Source organism: Lactuca sativa, chromosome 6, assembly GCF_002870075.4.
Source record: "Lactuca sativa cultivar Salinas chromosome 6, Lsat_Salinas_v11, whole genome shotgun sequence".
In the NCBI taxonomy this organism is placed as follows: domain Eukaryota; kingdom Viridiplantae; phylum Streptophyta; class Magnoliopsida; order Asterales; family Asteraceae; genus Lactuca; species Lactuca sativa.
This window is the reverse complement of record NC_056628.2, coordinates 143,277,415-143,291,120: the sequence shown is the minus strand read 5'-3', so window position 1 is coordinate 143,291,120 and position 13,706 is coordinate 143,277,415.

Sequence of the window (13,706 nt, the reverse complement as noted above, 5' to 3'; positions counted from 1 at the left end):
GTGGAATCTCAAAAATGATACTGTCAATAAACAAGATAAACCCTGGTGACTATGCAGACTTAGTGCCTAAACCCTGGCATCTGTGCCTAGAGGACGATATCGGCAGCTACACCTAAATAGAGAATGTCATAATTCTGGCTGCTGCGCCTAAATGATAATATTAGCAGCTGTGCTTGACAACTGTGTCATTGACAATGATGGACTTCATAATTATTCCTTACGATAATCCTTAGGGAGAAATGAACGAGAAATAGCTGATTCTTAGGGTAGATCCTTAAGAGTAAAAACGATAATGGGGATGGGAAATTGGGTTGATTGTTTGATGTTTAAACATTATAATTATATTATTGTGGGTTGAAAACTCTTATGAACTCACCAGGTTTTCCAACCTGACCCACTCTAGATTATTTGTATCACAGGTGTCGATATGAAGCTACTTTACACTGAGAGATTTAAAAGAGATGTAGATCACTAGTGTAAATGAATATAAGTTCTGTTTATGCTTATGTTTCTGTATTGAAGATGACATCCCAAATGTTTTAAAATGAATAAAAATACATTTCTTCGGAAATGCTTTGATATTTATCATGTTTTTCTGGGAACAAACTTCGCAACATTTTTATTAAAAGAGATACTTTGATTTTTATAAAGCATAAACAAAAATGAGTCTTTTCTGTCCGTGAAAATGGGGATGTCACAGTTCTGTATGGGTGGTCTATCAGGGAGTCAGACCATCTCGAGACTTCAGGTCTCAGATTGAGTAGATGTGGTTTGTTTGCAAGGGATTATTTTCAGGTGGTGAAAGGATTCCTCAATTTGCGGGTTGGAGTGCCCTGCGAGGGTTGGTTTCGGTTGCCTTAGGAAAACGATGGTATGCTTGGGGTTATGGTCATGTTTCTCAGGTTGTTTGGCTTTCCGGGGTTGGTAAGGAATGATTTCGAGGACAAAATCTAATTTAAGTGGGGGAGAGTTGTAACACCCTACTTCAGAACATTTCCATTTCGGGGTGGTGATCAAGGATTGGGTATTAACAGGCTCATGATCCTTGAAGTTAGTTTTGGGCTCATTTGGAGGTGTATGATGTATATCATAGGATCCGAGTATTCGGTTTGTGTTTGGAGTTAAAGGGTATTCCGGTAGTTTTTCAGCTCGGGCTTCTATGGAAAATGGATGTTTCTTCGGGATATGGTAAGGCGGGTAAAAGTTGATTAAACCATAGAGCTTCTCATTACCTTTTCATCGATATATGGATCGTCAGAATTAGATGTATATCAAAGAAGTTAAGGCCTTTGGAATGTGTAGGGTTTGAGGGGAAACCCTAGTATGCGAGGCGTACCTAGGGAGTACGCTGGGTGTACTGCTCTGAGCAAAGTGCGAGAACTGGTCGGGAATGTGAAGCCTTGTACGTCGAGCGTACGAGGGAGTTAAAAAATCCTAATATTTGGCATTGGTCCCTATATAAACGCATTTAGTCCATAGGGTTGGCCTCTTTACCAGCCTCCAAGTCCCCAAAACCCTAGAAATCGTCTTTAAGCCTCCATGGCTATGATTTTGTACTCACGGTGTGCATTTTGGTTGTATGAGTATGTGCAAGGTTGTGGATCAAAGAGGAGCTTGGGATCATGAGTACGTCCTTCATTTCCAGCTTGTTTAAGGTAAAAATCTTTGACCTATTTCATTGTTAGCTTAGATCTATGTTGTATGAGTTTTGGACCCTTTTTGGTCCCATGGATTAAATTTAGTGGTTGCTACCATTCCTAGAGCTTAGAGTTGCCACTGTTGGTGTTTCTTGTTGGGTTTTGGTATACTACAACATCCTATGTTGCGCATACAACCCTAAATACCTTGGATCTATGTTTTCGCTAATTATACATGCAAATGGTTTCGAAGGTATTAATCTTACAACTAGCATGCATTTAAAATAAAAAATATAATATACTAGTTAGCATGACATACCTTTTGATGGAGCTTGAATTCTTGGTGTATTTGGCCTTAAAGAGCTTAGCCCCAATAGTGTGGAAGCCTCAAATGGTATCACAACACACCATGGACAAAGGATGAACTTGAGAGAGAATTCCATGCACACAAAAGACACCATGAACTCTAAAAAGATACAAGTGGCGATTTTGGGCAATGAAGTATCTATTTATATGTGGGATTTCTAGGGTCATGGATATAACCCAAATCCATACCCATGGGTTTTATGATCCATGGTTCATGTGGCCCAAATCTTTATGTATCCATACATAAATTCGGTCCAACATGGATCATAAGCCCAACACATATAAATATAACTAATTATCATAATTAGTCCCCATAGATTTAATTAGTCTCTTTTGACCACTAAAGTAATTCCAAATTAATTCTTGATCAATACTAATTAAAACATATGATTTCACATTAATATATTATAACTTACAATATATTAATAAACAATAAATAACCTTCTCTCAAAAGTCCATCCTAACAAATTGTCATGATGATATGCAACCCAAATGGACCATGCTACTCTCGGGTCGAATACATACTAATAATAGTTATGGGCTTAGACACCTAATCCAACAGTTTCCCACTTGGATAAGTCTAAAACTATTATTCAAGTATGACTCCAAGACCCTGACTAGCAATCGTAGCTCTTAAAACCGCTGTCATACTCCGAATAAATCAAATGACATGTCCATTAGATAAGGGATCATATATTCCTCCATTCTAGATATCATATGGACTAATACATGGATTATAATCATTCTCTCTGTCCATTTGTTGTTTCCCGATTTTGGATCTATGACGACTGACTAATTGAACAAATCAAATCAGTCCAGGCCCGACCGAGCACTTACGTTTGTTATCACCAAATCATCGAGGGGCCCACAGATATCGCTTTTTATCCCGAAGGTAAAAGGAATGGATAAACTTCGACTCATATGGCTTGTTCTACTACTTGTTGAATCATACACAAATGCACGTTTTATAACATTGAGTTACCAAATGCGTTTTCGTGCAATCAATGTACAACCAACTCATAGTAACAACTCATATCTCTAGGTTTGAAGAATATAAGATATTATCGTCTCATGATCACTCGTGATAAAATCCATGAAGTGATTCAAATGAGCATGGGTTGAATCCAATACTCGAATCCCTATTCAAGGAGTACTCATGAATGTTTTAGTAACTCTTACTATGTCCACTACCATGGACATCTACAAACCCGATTCATGACAGTCTTGCCTTAATACCTACTTCCAACGTATTATCGACTGTGGATGGTTTGAATAACTTAGTCATTCGGAAAGAATAACCTAGTTACTCTGGAAGTCAAAACATGCAAAGTGAAACACAAGAATAATACTAATCCTCTATGGTCCCAAGCACCTTTGAGAGTAAATCAAACACCTTTTATTTAAACACCATATTGATTACTCATTATTCATTGTATAATGTTTCAAATAATCAACTTTATACTTGAATTAAAACAATAGTTGTCCCATGCTCTAAGCATGTAAACAATGTTTTGTAAACACTACTCATGCCATACATCAAGTATGCACACTATGTTTATCTTTGACCTTTACTTTGTGAAATAGATCAATTGAACATGATTCCAATGATGCTGATTTCACAATCCCAAATCTCTATCGTAAATGTAAGAATTCCAAATCCCTACCATTTAACGAAATCTATTAGATTCTAAACTTATATGCATTGATCCTCTCGTAATGACTATGCACAAAGTCACAAAGACTTGTCAACTATCATTATAGAGTATCCCAATGGAGAGCATTCCATGGAACCAAAGTCTCAAATTCAAAGTACATTGCTTTGAACAACCTTCTTGCATTAAGTTTCCTAATCTTACACAGATTGAATGAACAACTTCTACCTTTGGGAATATTTCCATATTCTCATTTTGACTATCACTTCTGAACAAGAGTTGCCTCTTTTCAGAATATGTCAATCTTTGGTAAACCTTAGATTATCCTCAACAATTGTTTAATCATTTTAGTCATCTTTTCAGAATATGTCAATATTTGGTAAACCTTAGATTATCCTCGACAATTGTTTAATCATTTTAGTCATATCAAATTCTAGATCTTAATGCCTTAGGCGTTTAGAAAACTTAGAAAGGATAAATATTATAGCACATGCAATCGATCCTATATTGGAAGCATATGGGACACGATTCATGATGTCTCACATAAAGACATGACACTAGACCAATCTTTTTCTACAATATTTTTATTTTCCATGTTCTCAAAATTTGACTATAAAGAGGGATGCCGTAATCATAATCGAATTTTGAAAACGCAATATATATAGAATTTCCTTATTTTGAACCATTCCAACACAAAATTCATATATATATATATATATATATATATATATATATATATATATATATATATATATATCCCTGACTAAAGATTATCAAAATCTCAATCTACGCTTTTAGAATTGAAATGAAGTATAATTTCCTCTCCCTTAATTATAGCAAAACAACTTTTCCCAAATGAAACCTTTTTGTTTTCTATAATTAACACTTAAGATAAGAATCATGCTCCCACTAACATGATGACTATTAGCATAACACTTATGCTCCCACTAGGTTTGACATGTACTCAGAAAATAGCTGGACTTCTAGAAATCAATACTTTATTGACTTTCTTACCAAAGTTCAGATTTCTGATACAAGATGCTTCGATAAAACTTTATCAAAGTCATACACATTTCCTTAGATAGCTCACATGTGTATCTAAACAATTTTATAGAACTATAAAAAAGGATACCGTAATCATAGTATCAATTGTTAGACCTTTGCCATTTCTCACAAGTCTATGTTAGTGTGCCGGTTACCCACACACGCTCCACTAACGACTTTGAGAATGCAAATGTCACAATTGCTATCTACTAAAAATCTACTTAGTGAAAGCGTTTCCTCACCATCGTTTTCATGAATTGGAGAGAAACCTTATGACACTTAGATTTTATGGTGTATGAGTTCCTATCCATATGAATTTTGTCAAAACCATAATCACAAGACAAGGTTGGTGACACTTCCAAATTCATATGGATTGAACTTGTGCAGTCTTAACTTCTTGCCACCTGGTAGCCCAAGGGCCTGCCATTGCTTCCAAGTAGTTATGGGCATAGAAATGTCAACACGATAGGTTATAAACCTCAAGTCGTGTGCTAGTGAAGAACTATAGGTTTTATCCTGGATTAGTTCTTGAAACTTTCAAGACCTTTAAGACTCTCACTATCCTCTTGACATATAAGACTCTCTTGTCAAGAACCATTCCTTGACAAAAAAAAATATTCAAGGGATAGTGCGGATTCTTATGAAGACTAACACTTCACGCAATTGGCCTAAGTTGGTCTCTGTTTTATCCAAAACATCACAACTTACCAATTTCAAACGTACAAGAGTAGAAAACATTTTACTCTTACATTTGACTAGTGCTAATAAACCTTCTTCAAGATATGTCACTCAAGTTACATTCTTGGAGTACGACTCTAAGACTTGGTTTTTGGAACGAAGTATGACTCATCTTCTTGATTTAACCATTCCAACAATTCATGTCTCCTCTACTTAGCCATAAGAATGCACTAAGATGTCCTTAGAGGACGAATTATGATATGGTTTCTCAATCATTAAGATGATCACAAAACATGATACTAAAGTACTCTCCCATATTTTTAGATTTGAGAAACTTTATCTTTCTGCCTAATTTGATTATTCTCATTCGTTCTGCCATACATCAAATATTTTCCAATGTTTTAGAACTATACTTAAATATGTAAGTATAACCATATTTACTATACTTTAGTAAATCTTGACGAATAGTATTATCGATCTTTGTGGTGGACTTGACCCGTGCAGACGAATGTGTACTCGATCCCTTAGTCCTTTCACTTGACTTAATTTTCTAAAGATGAAAATTCTCATTCATCATACAACTTGTATGATTCCAAGTTTTGGTCCAATTGAAACTTGGGTGATGAGAATCTTTCCTTATTTGGTAAATTATGACACTACCACATCCGAAAGAATCAAATCCATTTTCCAATATTGCTATCAATGGAATCATATAAACAACCATTTTTCACAAATGCCACTGTAAGGATATTTAAAATAAATAAAATAAAACCTTATCTTTTATTTAAAACTTGCGGAAAAACTTATCCTTACAATGCTAATGCATATGAAAAATTTGTTGTTATCTATTCCTAAGCGATATATCATAACTCTTAAGCAACAACTCACAATTCTGACCACCGAACCATGCGATCGAAATCCATCTTCGCGATCAGAATCAGCATATACTTCCTTTAAGCTTCCTCTCTTCGATTCTACAAAACATCAAAATATGATCTGGTCACACCATGTATAATAATCTCAAATAGGAACTTAATAGAGTTAGATAGCGCACTTTACCCGAAGTAGAGTCAAACTCTTTGACTTTACCAACCTTATGATTGTTCAGGTAAATTAGGCAACTTCGCAACAAATGCCCTGTCCTTTGGCAATAGAAGGTTTGGGAAGTTGATCTTCTAATCAAATTCTCTTTACTAGTCCTCAAATCATTTCTGATTCAGTAGCACCAAGCAAATAGGTAAGATCATTAAGGGTCAAGTCATGGTCTGTCACATAGTAGTCCCAAAAGAACTCACTATGTGACTTAGAAAGTGATTGAACATCCAACTTTCTCAAGACTTTGACACCCAACTCTCACGGCTTGTCAATATGTGACTTCATCTCCAAGATGTGATCACACATAGATCTTACTTGCCAATAGGGCTTGAGTGACCTTGAACTTGTGGGTTAGGGAGAATAATTGGAGGGGGTGGAGGAAGTGAAATTCCAAGAGATTTGGGTAGATCATAGATGTCTAAACTAGACATCTAAAATGGGAGATATTCAAGTTAGTTGATTTTTAAGTCCTTAATATAACACCCAATATGAAATATTAAGGCTAGGACCCAACACAATATTTTATAACTTGGAAGAGGGATGCCGTAATCCAAGCTATAAGATATTTGAAGGTATGCGAATGACGATTCAAAAATTTCCACCATGAAAAACAAAGTAATTTAGTAGGTTTTAATTGGATTTGAAACTCCTAGATCTTTTGAGATTCTTTGAACTTTTCAACAGCATGTTTCAATCTCGATTGTGCCTCTCAAATTTTGTGACTGGGATGCCGAGGATCACAAAAGAAGGTGCGAATAACCATGCAAATTCACTTGGTACCCTTAATATTATCACCTAATCGATGTGCCGGTTACCCACAAATGCTCCACTGATCTATGGTAAGCATTAAGTCACCCTTTGTTATCCTTACTAGTTGAAGTTAGTGTGCTGGTTACCCACACACGCTCCACCAACGACTTGGTAAGGTACAAAGTGTGAATTTCATGGGTTAGCACCAAGTTCACATTTTCCTAAGTAACTAAGATTGGGTATTTATAAAAGGTTTAGTTACTTAGTATTTATCATTAATACTTTTAATGAAGGGAGAATTATAGTCCTTGTCCTTCCCATTCGGCTAACGACCCTCCACCAATCAAGGAAGCGGTGGGTGAGAGTGGACCCATTAAACTGCCATTTTATAGGCAGTAACCTTATACCTCCCTTATAGACCAGCTTCGTGAATGAGGCCTACTAACGGTAAGACTGACTTTGTTCTTATATATATATATATATATATATATATATATATATATATATATATATATATATAAGTATTAACTATTAATATTATAATAGTATAAGGGTGTATTTTAAACATTTAAAATACTTGGTGGTTTAATCTATTAATTAAACTATACTCTTAATTTAATTAAACTTAAACCATGTCTTTATGGAATTATTAACTCTTTTAATTAGACACTTTAATTAATTTAATAAAGTCCATAAAGATTGAACTTTAACTTTTAAAATTCTTAGGTTTGGAATTAAAGTGTATTTGGGGTTTGACTTTACAAATTCCAAAACTTGAGGACAAGTTTTGAACAATTCAAAAACTTATGGTTTCCATAACTTATGAATTTTAAAGTGGTTTAATGGAAAAAACCCTTCAAGTTCCATAACTTGTAGACAAGTTATGGAAGACTTTAAAAGCATTAAAAAATGTGACTCTTCATTTTTTCATAACTTATGAAAATTTTATGAGTTTTAAAATTCATAAATGTAATTTTTCATGTAACTTGAGGACAAGTTACAAAAACACATATTATGAACAACTTCTAGATTAATTTGGATTGAAAGCAACCATCTCATGATTTTTCCTATTAATCTAAACAAACTCATAAACATGAACATTCATAATCAACATTTTTCAAGCATCATATAAACATGTATAAAACTTGAAACTTTGATTATTATCCTTTATTTGGATGAGAATAAACATTACCATAGTATCAAAAAACAAATTTTATGAACAAAAACACTTTGCGGTAATGATTCTAATCCAAAACAGGCCAAAAAACTTGAAGATGATAACCTGTCATGGGGTCCAACTCGTCGAGTGCATGAACCAACTCGACGAGTTGGATGAATTTGTTCATGGACTCGTCGAGTCTGCTGCCTCGATAGCAAAAAATTCGATTTTTTTTTCAGTTTTTTTTCAGCAACTTGCATCAAGTATAATTGAAAACAACCCATGGCTCTGATACCACTGTTGGGTTTTGGTATACTACAACATCCTATGGTGCATATACAACCCTAAATACCTTGGATCTATGTTTTCACTAATTATACATGCAAATGGTTTTCAAGGTATTAATCTTACAACTAGCATGTTTAACATAAAAAATATAATATACAAGTTAGCATGACATACCTTTTGATAGAGCTTGAATTGTTGGTGTATTTGGCCTTAAAGCGCTTAGCCCCAATAGTGTGGAAGCCTCAAATGGAATCACAAGACACCATGGACAAAGGATGAGCTTGAGAGAGAATTCCATGCACACAAAAGACACCATGAACTCTAAAAAGATACAAGTGGCGATTTTGGGCAATGAAGTATCTATTTATATGTGGGATTTCTAGGGTCATGGATATAAACCAATTCCATACCCATGGGTTTTATGATCCATGGTTCATGTGGCCCAAATCTTTATGTATCCATACATAAATTTGGTCCAACATGGATCATAAGCCCAACACATATAAATATAACTAATTATCATAATTAGTCCCCATAGATTTAATTAGTCTCTTTTGACCACTAAATTAATTCAAAATTAATTCTTGATCAATACTAATTAAAACATATGATTTCATATTAATATATTATAACTTATAATATATTAATAAACCATAAATAACCTTCTCTCAAAAGTCCTTCCTAACAAATTGTCTTGATGATATGCAACCGAAATGGATCATGCTACTCTCAGGTCGAATACATACTAATAATAGTTATCGGCTTAGAGACCTAATCCAACAGTTTCTATGGTCCTAGATTCATATAGTTGGCACCTTTAAGACTTAGAATCCCCCGTGCTTGAGTTTGAGATCATTTAATGGAAGTAGAGGGTTATATTTTGAGATTGGGTTCGTTTGCGTCATGCAAAGTCACCAAGTCAGTGACTTTATGGTTCTAGATGTTGTTTATGACATAGATCTATTGTCTGTACTTCTAGACCTAATTATTAAGAGCGTAATATTGATAATGGCTTAATGAAGGAGTAGTTTGGGCGTACAAGTTTGTACACGTAGTGTACAAGCCAGATTGCATGTACGCTTAGCGTACAATTGTGTACTCCCCGCGTACTCTGTCAGGAGGGTTTTGGCGTTGGTGTTTTATGTTGGGCTTCCTTTTTAGGCTTGGTTGTTTGAGTTCTCAGTGGGCCAACTAAGTATAAGTGTTTTAGACTGGGAAATTTGTTATGCCTTAGGGTAATGCCCATGTAACTGGTTCGGGCCTAATTTGGAAAATTGGGCCATATTTAGGCCTTAGTTTGTTATTTGGTTTTGGGCCTTGCAGGTTGTGAGTTTGGGCCTTAGTCTTGGACAAGCTAGGTCAAGAGGAAATGGTAATTTTACCCCAAATATGGGTTTATGGTTTTAGAGTGGATCCCAATTGTAAATTGAGTGTTGTTTTGATATTGACAGTTCGGGGATCTATTAGCCAATAGCCAGGGATCATCTGTGTGATTCGGAAGTGCGAGGGGAGTCTCCTCACTAGGTTTTGCAGGTCAAAGGCATCTATGCTGACCCATGGGTTATATGTTAGGATGCTAGATGTGGGCGATACTCGTGCATGTATTGTATGATGGAATTTTTATCGGGCAGGGTCCGATGCCAGGCGGGGCTTGATAAGTCTGTTGAATGCTAGTTATAAGTATCAGTTTTTATGCTTACCGGGCGTGGTTTGATGACTGTATGGTATGCTATAGACATTGTGATTAATACATGTGTCAATAAGGTTATGTTTATATGGTCATATGATTATGCGTGTGGCGGGTAGGGCCCAGTGTCAGGCAGGGCCTGGTAATTGACAGATCTGTAATCTGAGTGGGGCTCAATGTCAGGCGGGGACCAAAGGCGAGCGGGACTCGAGATCGGGCGAGGCCCAATGGAGCTTGGGGTCCCAATATGTGTTTTATATATGTAATGTATGTGGTATCTTAGGTAACTCACTAATATTTGTGCTTACGGGTTCCATTTTATGTTTCAGGTATTTCAGTTTTCAAAATGGAAGAGCTCGGGATGATTGCAGAGCACATACCAACATGTTTCCACATTCACTGGTTTACTTTGATTGATGATGTTTTGATGAATCTTGACTACCTTGTTTTTGTAGAAATGTTATGTGTTAACAATTTATTAATCTAAAAGTGGAAATTCTATGTCAATACAGTTAGGATGTTACATGTTCAGATTGAGAGGTGAGTTTTCCTCACTATACTTACTGGTCGAAGGCACCAAGGTCGGCCCTTTGGATTGATATCCTGGTCTATCATATATTTCTATGTGGTAGTGATTTGTTAGATTTGTATCCTGGTATATAGGATGTTGTGACGTTGTAGTGATCTGTTATATATGTATCCTGGTTTATAGGTTGCTGTTATGCTATAAAGATATGTTAGATCGGTATCTTGGTATATGGGATGTGAGCATGTGGTAGTGATCTATAGATCTGTTTGTTTGTCTATTGATTGGTTATATGTTTATCTGTTATGTATATGTCGACATGTTATGTGTGGTTGGGTTAAGGCAGTCCTGCTTTGTGCTGAAGGCCAAGATACCCAGGGCTATCCGGATAGACTGTAGGTCCACGAGGCGGGCCAGTCAGCCCGAAGGTCTGACGAGCGATCAGGATAGGCTGTAGGCCCTGCAAGGCAGTCTAGTCATGTCGAAGGCTCAGGAGTGGTCCAGATTGGCTGTATGCCCTGCGAGGTGGTCCGGCCAGGCTGAAGGCTCGGTTATGCATGTTGTTGTTTGATATGATCTATGTGGTGGTACTTGGGGGAACTCACTAAGCTTTGGCTTATTTTATTGTTTCAGGTAGTTCTTACTCATCCTGGATTTTTATGTTGTTGATCTTGGGAGACTCTAATTTTAAATAATATTTTTGAAAACAATGGTGTTGTAAACACTTTTATTAGTAAAAGGGTCATTTTAAAAAAGTTTAAAATTGTTGTGAGTTTTGGGATGATACAAGTTGGTATCAAAGCCTTTGTTTGAGCGAATTGGAGGAACATCCATGTGAATACAGTCTCAAACTAAGGAAGTACAAAGGCTTTAAGAAAATGACTTTCAATTGTTTTTGCAAATAATTAAGAAAGGATGTGATGTGTACGATCTGTCAGAGACAATAAGTTGACAGTAAAATACCATACTGTTATTTGATGTTATGTTATGTTAGAACAACATTCTAGTTGTAGGATACAGATCTTTAGGAACTACATGATTGAATTGCCTGATATATGATGCCTTATTTCCTATACAATTTTTTTGCTCAATGTTGTATGAATCTTTCGAGTGTGAACTAATTACTAACTAAATACATTAAGTATCATGCTACATGGGTTAAATAATTTTAGGGTAAAGGATTTGGTCATACTGCACAGATATTGTCTGAGTCCAACCATGGTAGGTTTGAATCTTTTAATCTAAGATTATTTAAGTTATGGTGCATGTGATTGTATTCATGAAGTAGTTAACTGGCACCAATGGGGGTCGTTTGGCAATTGATGGCAAGGTGAGGTATGGAACCTAGGATAGCCTAGGGGGTATGTAGTACTCATGATGTGCTTTTAGCAAGTATTGGGAGTATCATTATGGATGAGTATGTGTGTGAGCGGTTGGCCTGAGAAAGAATATTTTAGCCACTCTCGAGAGAGTAAGGATAGGATGTATGCGTATTTTTTGTTATTGTATTAATTTTGGGTGGTTGTAATGATCATTGAGACAAATACAGGTAGGTTTAGAAGGTAGTATGGGCCCGTACTACTGAAAGTACATGACCCGTATGCGTAACAAGGAAGTTGAAACCTTGAGGGATAATCTCGTCATGTGGTTGTAGCAATGTGTATGGGGGTATTTCTAATTCTTTTAGTTCATTTTCAGTATGGAGTTCACCAGGAGATCTAGTCCGAGATCTAGAGATAATCTCGTCATGTGGTTCATTTTCTGCTAAGATTTCGTAGATATTACATGAAGAATTGTCAAGTATTGTGGATCAGATCACTGGCCAATTGATTGACAAGCTTGAGGAGCGAACTGTAGCTTTGCAGCTTGAAATAGGGACTGCCGAGATGACTACTAGGGTAGATATGGACGCGAGGGCACGACTTGGAAAGAGACCAGGGGCTCTTTCAGCGATGGATTTAGAGTTCGAGGCTGCTAACTCAGGTACTAGTAATCAAGGGGCTATCATATCGGCGAGAAGTGCAGGGGAAACCATGGGTTTGCTTGTCACACGTTTAAATGCTATAAGTCTGGAGAAAGAGAGGGTATATCTTTCGTGACTGCAAGAAGGATCAGATGTGTTTCCACTGTCACCGGCCATGTCATCTCAAACCCGACTATCCTACTGTAACAACCCAAAAACCAGAATAAAATTGTTCATTTTAAATAAACACAAAAGTTACAATCATCACATTGTTCTAAAACCAACCAATAGTAATAATGTCAAATCATTAGAGTATAATATCAAAATACGGAAAAAGTAGTGAGGAGTGAATGTTGCACCATCAAGTCAGGCCCTTCCCTTCAGTACTGAAACCACAAATATAAATTGTAAGCAAAAGCTTAGTGAATTTCTCAATCATATCACATAATTAAAACATATAAGTGACATGGGCTACCCCATGCTCTTTTACACGCAATGTCAAGGGCCAAATCACGGTCTTACATATGAATGTCACGGCCTACCCTTATGGTCTTTCCTTGCAATGCCGAGGGCCAAATCTCGGTCTTACACACAAGTTCCATGGGCTACCCACATAGTCTTCCATACAATTATCACAAAAGTCAACAACATTCAATGTAATAAGAAATGGACTGGCATTGGTGCCTTCGACTCATAAACATTGTGAGAAAACTCACCTCAACTGCTGAAATCCCAGGCAAACGCTCGGGCTGCTAGGCTAGATCAATTTCCATGCTAACTAAGCAGTAAGGTCCCAAAACAAATGGGCCAAAATCCAGAATAAGACTTATAACAAAAAACTAATGTCTAAAGTGAGATGGG